General features: G+C 36.6%; 1 pseudogene; it reads left to right on the forward strand.

Annotated features, from left to right (window-relative positions):
- Positions 1 to 5977: 5977 nt before the first annotated feature.
- Positions 5978 to 11764, forward strand: LOC120612543 (cAMP-responsive element modulator-like; annotated as a pseudogene).
- The last annotated feature ends 3768 nt before the right edge of the window (positions 11765 to 15532 follow it).

Below are 15532 nucleotides of genomic sequence, written 5' to 3' on the forward strand. Positions count from 1 at the left end.
TAACTTTTTTTTTTTTTTTACTATTTTAAAAATCCATCTCCCAAGGCATATGAATTCTAGAGTATCCACCTATTCTTGTAATTTTCCTAGATTTGATTTATATTGTCTGTACAACTTTTTTTTATGACAAGGAAAATTTTTATGTCCCAAGCCAACCATATCAGATGTAAGCATAAAGCATATAGATAGAGTCAATATAATAGATAACCATGTCTATCTGACATGTCTATTATAGCAGCACCATAATTATCTGTTGTCATGAAGGTGATTATATTAGTTCAAAGCTTTATATGTGTCCCAAGTTGCAAGAAAGGAGACAGTGTATTTTGTCAAATAATAAAAATGTGTCAGGAACACATGAATAAAGAGGATTTCATTTGCCTCATAAGAACTGGGTTATTTCCATTGACAATTTTTATGTTTAAGGAAATTAAGATTTTTTTTTAATTAAGATTTTAACCTTTAATTTTGAATTCTGCAAAGTTTGCTAGTCTGCTTAGTTGGCAGCCTGGGGCGATGCTGTTTTAGAGCTATTAATTTGATTTCTTTTGTTCAAATAATAAGTAAGTTCTATGTGGGAGAATCCATTTGATAGTTGAAGTCATACAAATTGAACCTAATTTAATTTAGATTGACTGAGGAGCCAGTGCCCAGTGCTTTTTACTCTCCTTTACTATTCAGCTATATGTCTCTCAGTGCTTTTTAAATTTTGCTCATTCTTTAATTCATAGCCTCCCAAAGTATGTGTCACAGAACACTTAGTTCTATAATATATTTTAAAAATAAGTTTGGGAATTCCTTCCTGCTGTTCCTCTTTTCTGTATTCACAGTGCACATCAGCATATGAGAATCTCTGACAGGTCCTTCAGTAAAGACAGAAAAAGCACCTCTTTTTTCTCAATGTTTTGCAAACCTGTTTGACCCCAGAACCCTTTTTTCGTGTGTACCCAGTAACAACCCACAGAACTAGTATTCTGAAAATATTCCTTGGAATGTATTACCTTTAACAAATATTTCTATAGCTATCAGTATAGTCTTGTTGCTTTTAAGCCTAGTTATCTCCAGTCGTTTCAAGGGTGTTATGAAAAATTCTTTACACATATATGTTTTTATGTAATACACACTCAAACATACATACATATCATTTTAAAGAGGTGAGGGTCACTAATCCAGATAATTTTTAAGTTGCTCAGTGATTCACGTCCTCTTTGAATTTTACTTATAATCACATACACACATTGCTACTTATATAAATTGTTCTTATATAATCATGATAATGACTCAAGTTTCTGTAGCAGGGGAAGAACTCTTTGTCAGTTAAAGCTGTTAATACATGAAAACATTCATTCAGCCTAGTTCCTTGTTATAAGATATAACAAATAGGATATTCAAATATTTTCCCTTTATGAAGATACCAGTCATCCTTTCCTTAAACTAGAATTAGGGGAAGTGTATTTTTTCTATTTCATTGAAGTTCTTGGAAGTCATATTTATTATAAGTATTTTTGGGGTATCTACTATATGCCTAAACTAGTCCTGCTATAGGCTTAATGGAAACTATAGTAAAGAAATTAATTCATGGGTCAGGTTCATAAAGAGTTTATAATAATTTTAGTTAAGAGTTGGGAAACAAAGGGAGAACAATGCAAGAGAGTTTGTGTTAAGTGCCAAATCATATCAAGTGCTAGAGCCAGGATATATCTTTAATTCTTGTTGTCCCAGTCCCTGTATGATGCTGCTTATAAGTGTAGGGTTAAAATTGAAATCTTAGTAGCAATAAAATGTAATGGGGGAGGAGTCGGAATGTAGAGATGAAAAATACCGAATGTAATGGCTTCTCTTTTCTCTTGTGGAATTGCATCCCAACCAGAATAGTGCCTTAGAATGGATGTTCCCAACTGCTCTGTATCTATGCAATATTTTAATAAAGTGGAAATATATATGCTTTTTTCTGCTTCAATCGCACTAACTGTTTGCACAACTTAGAGCTGCTTCCATGAGCAGTGGCAATAGCACCACAATTGACTCCTGCCCCCACCCTAAGCTGGAATCACTTTACTCTCTGTAACCATGGTGCTGGGTTTATGCATCATTTTTAATACAGTCATTTTTAGCTAATAGGATTAGTTGCAATCATAATATGAGCTGCATCCTCCCCCTCATCTATATCACAAACACACATGACTGGATTTTACAAGGTAGACAACATTCATTATTCATTTCTTTGTTACAGTGCCCTGTATATAATAAGCACTAATAAATATTTATGTCAGTGAATCAAGAAATATGTGAAATAGTTCTTGGAAAAAGACTATAGTTAGAACATTGTGTGAATGTGCCTAATTATACTTCAAAAAGACATAAGGGCAAAGTACAATGCCTACCTCCTAAATACTATGAAGGGCAAAAACAGTACCCACCTTGTAAGAACTATAAAGATTAAGTGAAATATATTTTGTTCAGTCCCTACACAGTATAAGCTTTCAATAAATATCCATTCCAGCATGTTGTATTTTAATTCTTTGTTGTTTAATGATAAGAGCATTTAAGGTTATGGATTTTCCTCTAAATATGTCTTTGGTCACATCCCACAGTTTTCATATATGTTTGCATTAATCAGGATTCTCCAGACAAATAGAACCAATATATATATTCTATTACAAACTGGAGAAAAAGGAAAGCCAATAGTATACTTCGGTCTGAATCCAAAGACCCGAGAACCAGGGGAGCTGGTATTATAGTAGAACTCTTTGTCTGGGACCAAAGGCCTGAGACCTGGGAGGCCATGGATATAAGTCCTGAAATCCCAAAGCCTGAGAACCAGGAACTCACGTGTCTAAGGGCAAGAAAAGATAAAGTTCCTAGCACAAGAAGAGTGGGAATTAATTAATTCTTCCTCTGCTTTTTTATTCTATTCAGGCCTTCAGAGATTGGATGATGCCCACGTACATTGCTGAGGGCAGATCTCTATACTCAGTCTACTGAGTCGAATGCTATTTTTTTCTGGAAACACCCTCACAGATACATCTAGTAATATTTTACCAGCTATCTGGGATTTTCTTAGCCCAGTCAAGTTGGTATGTAAAATTAACCATCACAATGTCATTATTGATCATTTCAAAATTGTTTGTTACTACAGTTTACATTAATACTTCCTCTTTAACCCGAGCTATACAATATTGCCATTTTCTTCTTAATTTTTGTTTTTGCTGCATTGTGATTAGAAAATGAGGTTCATTCCAGTTTTGCTTTTAAAGTTCATTTAGTTTAAGACATATATTTGATAAAATTTGGTAAGTATCCTAAAGACCTTAGAAAATAAAGATTATAAGGCACAAATTTAGAATACAGTCTTGGACCTCTCAATTACTTTAATGTCTTTAGGAATATCCTTGGTGCTTGTGAAGTGGCAGTGACACAGTAGATTGCTTTGCTCCCCATTCTGAATGCCTGCATTCTTGTAGTCTCCATTTCCTTTTGAAGATTATTTTGGACACATTTTATGGATGTCTTATAGCAGTTGTTAATAACTGCCCAACTATCAAAGCTGGCAGTAAGGAAGAAAAAAATGGCACAGATGATAGAGGCTCTGTTCATCCCTCTGGTGACCAAATCAAAGTTATGACAGAAACAAGGAGAAAACAGCAAGGAAAATCACCTGGGATCTAGATGAACAAGCCATACAACTAGGGAGAAATCTAAGAAATCACCCTGCAACAGGAAGAGGTAGGATGGTGCAAGGACGCGAGGCTGACCGGTCCGAGTGGCTAAGTGGAATAGAGGTCATAGTAGTGGCTGCCGGCAGTTGCACATGCCTCTTAAAGGGGCTGTGTCTGCGAGCAGACTTTCACGGTGACGGGCCTGATCGCTCTGAGCACCAGTGCCAGTTTGGCTGCGCAGAGGGCACCAGGGGTTTACAAGCAGACACTGAGTAGTTGGCTTGAGAGCCAAGGCGAGACTCTCTCTGTACAGAAGTGCCGGCGGTATCCATTGTTCCTCCACTGAGCCCTCCCTCTTCCGAGGGCACAGACGCAATGCCACCATAGCAGAGACATCATCAAACTGGATAACAGGTTGATCCACCCAGAGGATTCCCTGAAACTCCACCTCCCCCAACTCGTGGCCCCACCCAAGCCACATCCAGGTGTGTCCTCGCTAAGGTGCCTCTTCCTGAGCAGCGCCTAGACTCACACTGGTGGCAGCTGGCATCGGTTTTTGGTGTGGCCTTTTGAGGCAACTATAAGCACAGCATCTGTGGATTGCTTGCTGAATCTTAACAGGCGGCCCCAGAGGGGCACAGGCTAGGGCTAAACTTGGCCTGAAGCTGAAAACCTCTCAGGACTGTGTCACCGGCAACCGACTTCACAAAACCACGCTAATAAGACTGGGAGACTTAGGAGCTTTGCTTAGTACATAGAAACAGACACAGAGAGGCAGCAAAATGGGAAGACAAAGAAGCAGAAACCATAGGAGAAAATAGAACAGAGATCCAGATATAATGGAGTCAAGCAATCTAACGGATGCAGGGTTCAAAACACTAGTTATAAAGATGCTCAATGAACTTAGGAGAAGCATAGATGAATTCAGTGAGAACTTCAAAAAAGAAATAAAAAACATAAAAACAGAAATGGAAATTATAAAAGGGAACCAGTCAGAAATTAACACATCTGACATGAGAAGTACATTAAATGGAATAAACAAAGTGAATAAAGAAGAGGATCAAATGACCTATACAGAGGATGGGAAAGCCAAGGACACTCAATCAGAATGGCAAAAAAAAAAAAAAAAGGGAGAAGAAGCCAAGACTATAATGATGATTTAAGCAGCCTATGGGACACTATTAAGTGTAAAAATATTTATGTCATAGGGGTACTGGGAAAAAAACCAAGACATTGAAGAGCTATTTGAAGAAATAATGATAGAAAACTTCCCCTACCTAGTGAAGAAAATAGACATAAAGCCCCAGGAAGCTGAGTCCCCAAAACCAGGAACCCAAAGAGGTCCACAGCAAGACACATCATCATTAAAATGCCAAAGGTTAAATACAAAGAGATAATCTTAAAAGCAGCAAGAGAACAGCAGTTATCTATAAGGAAGCACTCATAAGCCTGGCAGCTGATTTCTAAATTAAAAAAAAAAAAAAAAAAAAAAAAACAACTATGCAGGACAGAAGGTCTTGGCACAAAATATTTGACATGATGAAAACCCAGGATCTAAAACCAAGAATACTTTATCCAGCAAAGCTATCATTTAGAGTTGAAGGACAGCTAAAGAGCTTCCTAGACAAAAATAAGCTAAAGGAATTTATCATCACCAAGCCAGTATTACAGGAAATGTTGGAGGGACTTCTTTAAGAAGAAAAAAACATGTATCAAAAACAGAAAAGAATAAAGAATAGCAATAACTACATTCCTGTCAACAAGTACCTCAAATGGAAAAGAATTAAGTGTTCCAACCAAAAGATAGAGTGGCTGAATGGATAAGAAATCAAGACCCCTACATATACTGCCTACAAGAGACTCACTTCAGAGTAAAAGACACACACACACACTAAAAGGAAGGGGATGGAAAAAGAATTTACCTTGGTGGACCTAAATGGTATTACACTGAATGAAATGGGTTGGGTAGAGAAAGACAAATATTGCGTGATTTCATGTACATGTGGAATCTAAAGAACAGAATCAATAAGAACAAAAGTGGAAATAAACTCATAGATACAGAGAATATTTAGAGGGATACTAGATTTAGGGGGAACAAAAAAAAACAGGCAAAGGGATTAAGAGATACAAATGGATAGTTGCAGAAAAGACATGGAGATGTAGAATGTAGCATGGAGAAGATGGTTAATAATGTAATAAATATGTAAGGGGGAAGAGGAGTGCTAGAGTTAGTGGGGTGATCACTTTGTGAGTTATGTGGATCTCTGATCACTATGCTATACAGCCAAAACTGGTATATTATTGTATGCCAATAATAATTGGGGGAAAAAAAACCTCATTGAATTGTACAGTGTAAATACAAGCGACTAATTGTCTATTATATTTCTATAAAAATGGGGAAAAAATAGTTGGCAGTAAAGCAGGAAGCTAAAGGACCTAGGAGAGACCTAGCTTCTGCACACCTGGCTGAGAAAGCTCTCTTGGGATTCCATATTGTTCTTCTTCCTGAAAGCAGAGAGAACCTGCCATGGATACTTTGAAGTTTTTGTAGCAGTGGTTCTGAATCAAAAGGGATTGTTTTATAGTGTGCTGAGGAAGTTGTCTAGGCTAAAGTCAAGGTAATCAGGGAAGATACAGGTGAATCAACCCCCAAGTGGCTCACCGTCAGTCACCATGACATTCTGAAGGGAAATATTATGAGCACCTCCAGGAAACAGCATGACCTTTCTTCCTGAAACCCTCACTCATTTCTAGACTATTCATATGAGCTGAATGTTCTTATAAAAAACCAAAGCCCACACTTAAGACTTGAGCAGCCTCTGCTTCTTTTCTAGTTTTCTGCGACAGATATGGAATTGATGAGAATGCAGCTCATCTCTTAGTCTCTCCTTAATATTAGTAATCTGTTTACTCAGCCCCCCGATTCTGGAATTTTAACTACTGGGATTGGGAGTGGTGGGTAGGTTCTTTTCTCACCAGAATGATGTATAAGTTAGTCTCTATCCAGCCTTTTCCAACTTCAATTGTCAGATACGACTTCTCAGACGTCTAACAATGCCTGAGTTCACATTTTTAAGAGTCCAAAGATCTTAAAATGTATCTTTCTTCTGAATGAGTGAAACCCATCTCAATCCCCAACGGACGTGATACACTGATTTTCAAAAACAAAATTTTATCTCCAATGATTACTTGGAAACCTGATTCATATATTAGAGAACCAGTTTACATTGAAAACATCTATAACTACTGAGTCACTGAAGAATTCCTCTAGATTTTTATTTGAAATAAACAATGAGTAGTCCATGTTGACTATATGCAATCTCTTACTGCTGCACTCAGAATTTCCTTTCGGCAGGACAATGATGGATTCTATACATGATCCTCCCTCTCCTGGATACTCCTACCACTGTCTTCACCTTTCAATATGGCCTGCATTTCAAAATGTTGTGTGCTGAAGGGAAGAATGTCCAGGATGAATAATACTCTGTACTTCATGCCAGACTCTTATATCCCTTAAACTACTTGCTTCTTCATACCCCCTTTCAAATACCTCTCAGTCTTACCAAAGCCCCTGCTCTGACTCCTACAGAAACTGACCCAGATTTCACACTTCCAAAAAAATCGAAAGTGTGAAAAAGAGAAATCGAACCATCCCTCTAAATGCAGCTTTGGCCTTATCCTTCAACTGCTTCAGCTGTTGAAGAATTATAGAAGTTGAATCTTCCTATTGTGTCCCGCAACACCTTGCATGAGTGTGATAAATTCAAACCCAGATGTTTCCTCTATCTACCTGAGCAATCTTCAGGTTCCATGAAGACCTCCTTTCTGATGCACTGAGTTCTGAACAATTGAATCTCCAAGCTTTGGAGTCTTGTTTCCCCTCAGAGGGCATTATCTTATCTTTTCCACACTACTACATTCCGATTCACCTCTTTAAAGGCCCCTGAGATTAAGAGTATCAACAAACTCTTGGATTAATACAGCTCTCCCAGTACCCCATACACAAGGAGAAGGGTCACCTATATTGTTAACGGTAAGACTGAAAACTTAGTTCTTCCATATGATACCAGAAAGCCTCTTAGTACAAGTCACAGTAAAGGTGCATGTTGCTACAGGATTTAGCAGCTTAACATCTTTAGTATGGAGAAGCTGATTTGCCCTCAAGAAAACAGATCACTTTCACCTGATCTGGGAGAGTGCTGAACATTCATTTGCATCTACAGATGACTATTAGGATTTGAAGTTCACCAGCTTGGAAAAGGGTATGTTTCACTGTAAGACACAGCATTAAGCTGGACTTGGGATAAGTTTAAAAGTGAAATAAGTATGAAGATGTTCAGTATAATAAGTTTAAAGTTTATTATGAGACAAGAATGATGATAATACTTGGAAGTGTTAGTGGTCAGGATGTTATTGAACTTAAGGGGTTCACTGCTTGAGATGTTCTATTCAAGAATGAGACATAGTTGTGGTTGTCATTAGGTAGTTTTATTTACTTGCAACAAATAAAAGAGACAGGAGATTGACATCCAAAGCTCTGTCTCCAGGAAAGGAGGCTTAGACACTGCCTTTATACAGTATTTGGTTATTTACATGTTTGTTTCTCCTTTGACAAAAATTATCTGCTTGCAATTCCAGTTAAGCTCATCTGGTTGCAGCGGCATCTGCAAAATACTGTGCTACATTTTAGCATTCAGCAAGCATAGCATTTAGTAAGAACTGTCCAGATTTTGAGACCTTTGTCCTATCTAACGAGGAGATAAAAAACATTAAGACAAAGACTCAAATAATGTTAATGTCCAGTGTGTGACAACAGCATAAAAAATGACTGCTACAGGTCCTGACTAGGTAGAAGCAGGGCTGCGCATCAGAGCTGACTGGAGGCCACCTGTGCAGTGTTGCTGGGCAGTGACACTGCTCCTAGTGGGCAGTGGGTTCATCATCCCCAACATCTCCTCTCTGTAATCAGTGAGGTGGTCCACTACAGAAAACCCATCATGGCAGGATAAATGAAGAAGGGTACTGGTAAGGAGCAAAGCACTGATTACAAATGTCTTAATAATGAGCAAATGTGCAGGAGAAAAAAAAAAACATATTAAGCCAAATGACCATGGAAACAATTGAGTCCCAGCAAGATGGAACAGATTCTGTGTAACATTCTGTGACAGAGAGTGAATTTTCTCATACACAGACTGATCAGAATTCAATCTCTGCTTTAGCTCAGGTTTCTGTAGCTAGATCAGATACCAGAAGTAGCTTCCTAGCTATAAATCCAGTGCAGCTGCTCTCAGGCCAAACTGTACATGTTTAGGGAGTAATTGAGACACCGCAGCCATTGGTTATTCAGTTGCCACAGCTACGAATTGTTCAGGTAAAAGAAATTGGAGAGACAAATGAATCTACAGAATCAGAAGGTATAATCAAATCTCATAAACATAGAGAAATAAACCCTTTCACGAATACCCTTTATAGAAGAATACTGAGTGAACTTTCCTCTGATGTCCCTGGTATTTCCAAGATTGAAGGAGAAAATTCAGAGGAATGAAGAATGCCACCTAATATTGACACCATGGCTGTACTGACTAGCACAGGGCATGACGGTATGTATGCTTCAGTAAGATATGATATGGTGCTAGCCTTAAGTCTTCTCTAGTTACAATAAAACAACACAGGTTTTGACATTACATTGTTCCATTTAAAGTTGCATCATTAATACCTAACCTGTGTATTATAAAATGAAAAGTAAATTTTTTGTTAAAGTGGGAAATTTGTACAAATAGCTGTCATATACTTTTGAAAAGTAAACATTTTGTTACTGAATATAGAAGGAAATTTGGGGTGAAAATAAACAAGGAACTTTTTTTATTTACATGTTTATATTTATCTCCTGTAACAGTTTAAAATTTGTTTGTTGTTGTTTTTATGATACATGCAAACATAAGATGCAAATGCCTGTTTCATTCTTGTTGGCTTTTATTACCAAAAATTATATATCATACTTACCAATCTAAAAGAAGTACATTTGTTTTCTAAATTGTGTCTTAAATGTAATTCTGTTTTCACTACTCTCAAATCGTGCTGCAGTTTTTTCCTAAAAGAGAATGGGAAAATTATTTTTTTTACTATAGCAACTGGAGAGATCATTTTATTTAAAATAGTAACCGCCAAACAGAAACAGTCACATTTACTTTTTAAAATCACATGAATTATATTAAGGTTCAGAGTAAGACAACAAGGATAGATACCACTTGGAATAAAGTTAGAGTTCAGTGTTTGTAACAAACATAAAGATGACCACCAGAATAGAGTTAAGATTCAATCTGAAACCACAAACATAAAGAGGACCACTTATTCAGTGTGAGACACCAACATGAAGATGACCCCTGGAATAAGGCTGTTCTCGGTATGAGAAACAACCCTGAAGATGACTGCTGAAATGAGGTTAAGGTTCACTGGGCAACACAAGCAATTAGATAGATGGCTGCTAGGATAAGATTATGTTTCACTTTAACACAACAAGCATAACAATGAATGCCAGGGTGGAATGCCAGTGTGAGACAAAAAACATCAAGCTGACTGCTAGATGAGGTTAGGTTTCGTGTGCAACAAGAAGAAAGAAGATCACTGGGGGAATAAGTTTAAAATTCGGTTTGACACAATAAACATGAACATGACTGCTGGAATAAGGTAAAGGCTTAGAGTGTGACAGAAGGTCACTGAAGGAAGAGGATTACATTCAATGTAACACAACAACCAAGACAATGACTGATGGATTATGGTTAAGGATCGGAGTGAGACAATAGTGTGAAGATGATGACTGGAATAAGGTTAAGATTTAATGTGAGACAATAAGCATGATAATACTGCTGGAATAAGACTAATGTTCCGTGTCAGATAATAACTATGAGGATGACCACTGGAATAACTTTGTTCAGTGTATGACAACAAGCATGATGATGAGTGCTACAAAAGGGCAATTATTCAGTGTGAGACAACAGGCACGAATATGACTACTTCAAATAATTACACTGCAGTTTGAGACAAGCAAGGATATGACCACTACAATAAAGTTAAGAAACAGGGTCTCTACCGTAAAGCAAGTCAGCAGTACCCAGGAGTGACTCAGCCACTGCTGGTGATCCCTGTCTCTAGAGACCCAGGGAAGGGGTTTCAACACCATCTTTAATAATGGCACAGGGGACAAGAGACGGGGGCTGCCCTCTGCCTAATCTCCCTCTCCTCATACTACATAGAGAGGCACTTAATCATCTGGCTGGTCTTGGCAATTAGTTCTGGTTCCACTCTCATCATGTTCAAAAGCTGACCAGTACTGGATTTTTTCCATCAACAGGGCCTGAAATAGATGACTGTTGTGCATGCTATGCACATATGATTATCCCTACATGTTATGTGCCCTAGAAGGCTGACACTTATAGACTGTATTACCTGGGCCCCCTTGCCCTCTGGCTAGTAGTTGTGTTTGGCCAATGGTAAGCAATTCATGAAATCCAAGGTGGGAGGAGAGAGGCCAAGGTGTTTACTCCTAACCACAACCCTGACTTATCATTATGTCTCTGGCAGTGCCTGTGTTCCTCTACAATTGTAGTTCCTAGTAAGTGGCCCTTCCTCCATGAATTTGTACTAACAGAAAGTAAATCAGTGGTTGCTTAGGTGTAAAGCAGCAGTCCCCAACCTTTTTGGCACCAGGGACTGGTGCTCCTATGAGAATCTAATGCCTGATGACCTAAGGTGGAGCTGAGGCAGTGATGCTAGCGCTGGGGAGTCGCTGCAAATACAGGGGAAGCTTTGCTTGCTCACCCTCTGCTCACCTCCTCTGTGGCCCGGTTCCTAACAGGCCAGAGAATGGTATTGGTCTGCAGCCCGAGGGTTGGGGACTCCTAGTGTAGAAGACAGGAAAGGATGGGAGGAAGAAATTAGAAAGAGGCCTGAGGAGACTTGAGGGTGATGGATGTATTCATCTGATCACACCGATGGTTTCGAGAGGGTATACCTATGTCAAAACTTATTAAATTATACACCTTAAATATGCTCCATGTATTGTACAACACTTATGTCACAATAAAGGTGTCTAAAAAGGAAATGAACATTGTCTTTTATTTCATGCCATACACAAAATTTTTTTTTGGCTGGAGCAGGAAAGTTTTCTCTCAGCACACGGATGCTTCCTGAAGCTCCACTCTCCTACTCCCCTGCATTGTGAGCCACAAGCCGCCACTCTGGCCCAGGAGAGGAAAACTAAAAATTATTTTGAAATGAGTAACAGATCAAAATGCAAAACTAAAACTATAAGACTTGTAAAATAAAGCATAGGAAAAGATGTTGTTTACTTTGGGACAGACACAGATTTTCTACATGGGACCAAAAACCATGAACCACAAAGAAAATACTGATAAACTTCATCAAAACTAAAAACTTCCGGTCTTTGAAATTTGCATTGTGAAAATTAAAAGACAAGTCACAGACCGGGAGAAAATATTTACAAGACATATATCCCACAGAAGCTTGGTATCTGAAATATGTAAAGACCTCTTACAACTGTTGGGGATAGTGAAAATTTACCCACTCTCTCCTTCTTTAGTTCTTACAGCTGGACTAGTAATAAAATAATAAAATTAGATCGACAGGAGGAAAATCAATTTAATATGTAAGCTTGGGAAAATTACAATATGATGATGCTCAAAATATAAAATGAGGCTCAAATAAATGATGGAACCAGGTAACTTTTTATACTTTTTAGACAAAGAAACAATAAAAATGTGAGAAATTGACAGAACAAAGAAAGTCAGTGCTCATTAGAAAGGACTCTAAGCAAGGTTTGGGTATTCATTAATGAGGAATTTAAACAAAGACATTCTCAGATGAAGGCAATCTAAGAGAATTGGTAGCCAGCAGACCTACCCTTAAAGAATGGCTAAAGGAAATTCTCTAACCGGAAAGGAAATTATAACACAAGGAAGATGGGACTTTAGGAAGGAAGACAGATCGATGGAGTGAGTAAAATCAGGGTAAGTATAATAGAATAATCATCTCCTCATGAGTTTTTAAGGTCATGTTCTATGGTTAAAGCAAAAACTATAACATCATCTGATGTGGGTTCAGTGTACATAGAGGAAATACTTAAACTATATTTAAACGAGAGGAGTACAAAGGGAAGTAAAGTTTCTCTACTTCATTCAAAGAGGTTTAAGTGCTGACACCAATAAACTGTGATATGTACACATGTATATTGCATTTTAAAAACTACAAAATAAATAAGACTATAGAATGAAATAAAATGATAAAAAGCTATACAAAGAGCTATATTCTAAAACATTATAAATAAGTAAAAATAGAATTTCCAAAAAATGCTCAAATATCCTATTGGAATGCAAGAAAAGAAAAACAGTAATGAGAAATAAAATAAACAAAAAAGACACAATTAAATGGCTGACTTATAAATAACAATTAAAAGACAGAAATTGGCAGAGTAGATTTTTACAAAACATCATCCATCTCTATACTACCTAAAAGAACCTCACTTCAAATTTTTCTGTGATTTTAAAGATTTATTCATTTTAAAGCATAGTTTTATGTTTTGTATAATAGCTTTTATATAAAAACATGTTTTCCAAATAAATTACAAAATAAAATTACTTAATTTTATAATGAACATAAATATTAGTGAACTTGGAAGCAAAGGAGTTTGGAATTGTAAAGCCTCTTTCAGGTCATCTAGTTTAATGGCCCCATCATGGAAAACCTCATTTAACAATATCACCAACCAATAATTAATTTCCACGTGGTACTAGGACATTTGAAATGACAGGAGCCTCATTGCTTCTCAAGGATGCCCATTCCTTATGTTGGCCAAGGAAAGTTTCAGCTGACTGGCCTAATTCTAAAACATGGAATTATACCGTAGTAGTTTAATCCCTCTCAAGCACAGCAGACCTTCAAGTATTTGGAGGAGATTTTGTATCTCTTTTATAAGTATTTGCTTTTTAAACTACAAACATTTCAATCATTCATCACAAGGTGTGGATTCAGTTCTTTCATCACCCACATCACCTTCCTCTGGAATCACTCCAGAGGAATGCTCTTCTTGAAGTCATAAAACAAATCTAAAATTATATAAAAGAATTGAGAGCATACAGAGTTCGATTTCTGACCACAATGGGATCAAACTAGAAATTAATAATAGAAAGATAACAAGAAAATCTCCAAATGTGTGGAAAATAACACACTTCTAATTAATTTATATAACTTCTACATAGTAACAAGCACACAAACTCAAATTAAAAACACAGTATGACTTATAATTGCTTTAAAGAAAATGAGGTAGATAGGGGGTCAAATATGTGGTGACAGAAAGAAATCTAACTATGGGAGGTAAACACACAGTGTAAATACGCCTTACTGTTAAAGTGAACAGCTGAAACTTATTGGATTTTGTTAACCAGTGTCACCATAAAAAAATTAATTTAGAAAAACAAAATGAATACTTAGGAATACATTTAGTAAACATGTACAGGGTTTGAATGCAAAAATTTATACAAATTTTGATGAAAGAAATCAATGATCTAAATATATAACTAAAGAGATATACTATCTTAATAGATTGGAAAACTAAACATAGAAATGACACCCCAAAGTGGTCTGTAAGTTTCCACTATTTCTAGCAAGGATTTTGTACCCATAGACAAACTTATTCTGAAGTAGCTAAAAAAAAATGTTAAAAAACAAAAAGTGGGAGGAATCACTCTACCCAATATGAAAACATACTACAAAGCTACAGTAATCATTAGAGACTTGTATTATAGGTCAATGCAACAAAATAGACTCACGGAAATATGTTCAAGTATGACAAAGATGAAGAAGAAATTCAGTGGAGGAAGGATAGCCTTTTTAACAAATTGTGCTCTAGCAATTGGACATTCATAGTCAAAAATTGAACCCGGACTTAAACCTCCAACATTACAGAAAAATTAACTCAAAATAGACCACACACTTCAATGTGAAATTAACATTTAAAATTTTTAAAAGAAAACATAGGAAAAAAATCTAAGGCTTGGTAAAAAGATCTTATGTATGATACCAAAACCATGATCCATAAATTGAGCTTCATCAAAATTAAAAACTTATGCTCTGAGAAAGCCCTTGTTAACAGAATGAAAAGACTGGGAGTAAAATATTTGCAAACCACATATCTGACAAAAGGTTCATATCTAGAATATATAAAAACTCACAAAACTTAATAATACAAAGCAGTTCAATTAGAAAATGACAAAAGGCATTTCACTGAAGAGGATATATAGATAGAAAATAAGCACATAAAAAAGATTTTCCCTCTCATTACCATTAGGGAAATACAAATTAAAACCACAATGAGATATCACTAGATACCCATCATAATGGCTAAAATAAAAAAAAATAGTGATAACACCAAATGATGATGAGGATGCAGAGAAACTAGATATATTCATAAATTGCTGATGGGAATGTAAAATGTTACAGCCACTCTGGAAAAGAGTTTGTCAGAGTCTTAAAAAAACAAAATATGCAATTACCATACAACCCAGCAATAGTACTCTTAGGCATTTATCCCAGATAAATAGAATTTTTTTTTTGTCCATACCATAACCTATAAACTAATAGTTTAATTAGTTTAATCCCCAATAGCCAAAAAGTAAAAACAATCCTGATATCCTTCATCCCCAATAGCCAAAAAGTAAAAACAATCCTGATATCCTTCATGAGTGAATGGTACACAAACTATGGTACAACCATATTAAGGAGTACTACTCAGCAGTGAAAATAAATGAACTATTAATACTTGACATTCCCAACAACTTGGATGACTCTCCAGAGAATAA

Source organism: Pteropus medius, unplaced genomic scaffold (assembly GCF_902729225.1).
Source record: "Pteropus medius unplaced genomic scaffold, Ma_sr-lr_union100, whole genome shotgun sequence".
Lineage (NCBI taxonomy): Eukaryota > Metazoa > Chordata > Mammalia > Chiroptera > Pteropodidae > Pteropus > Pteropus medius.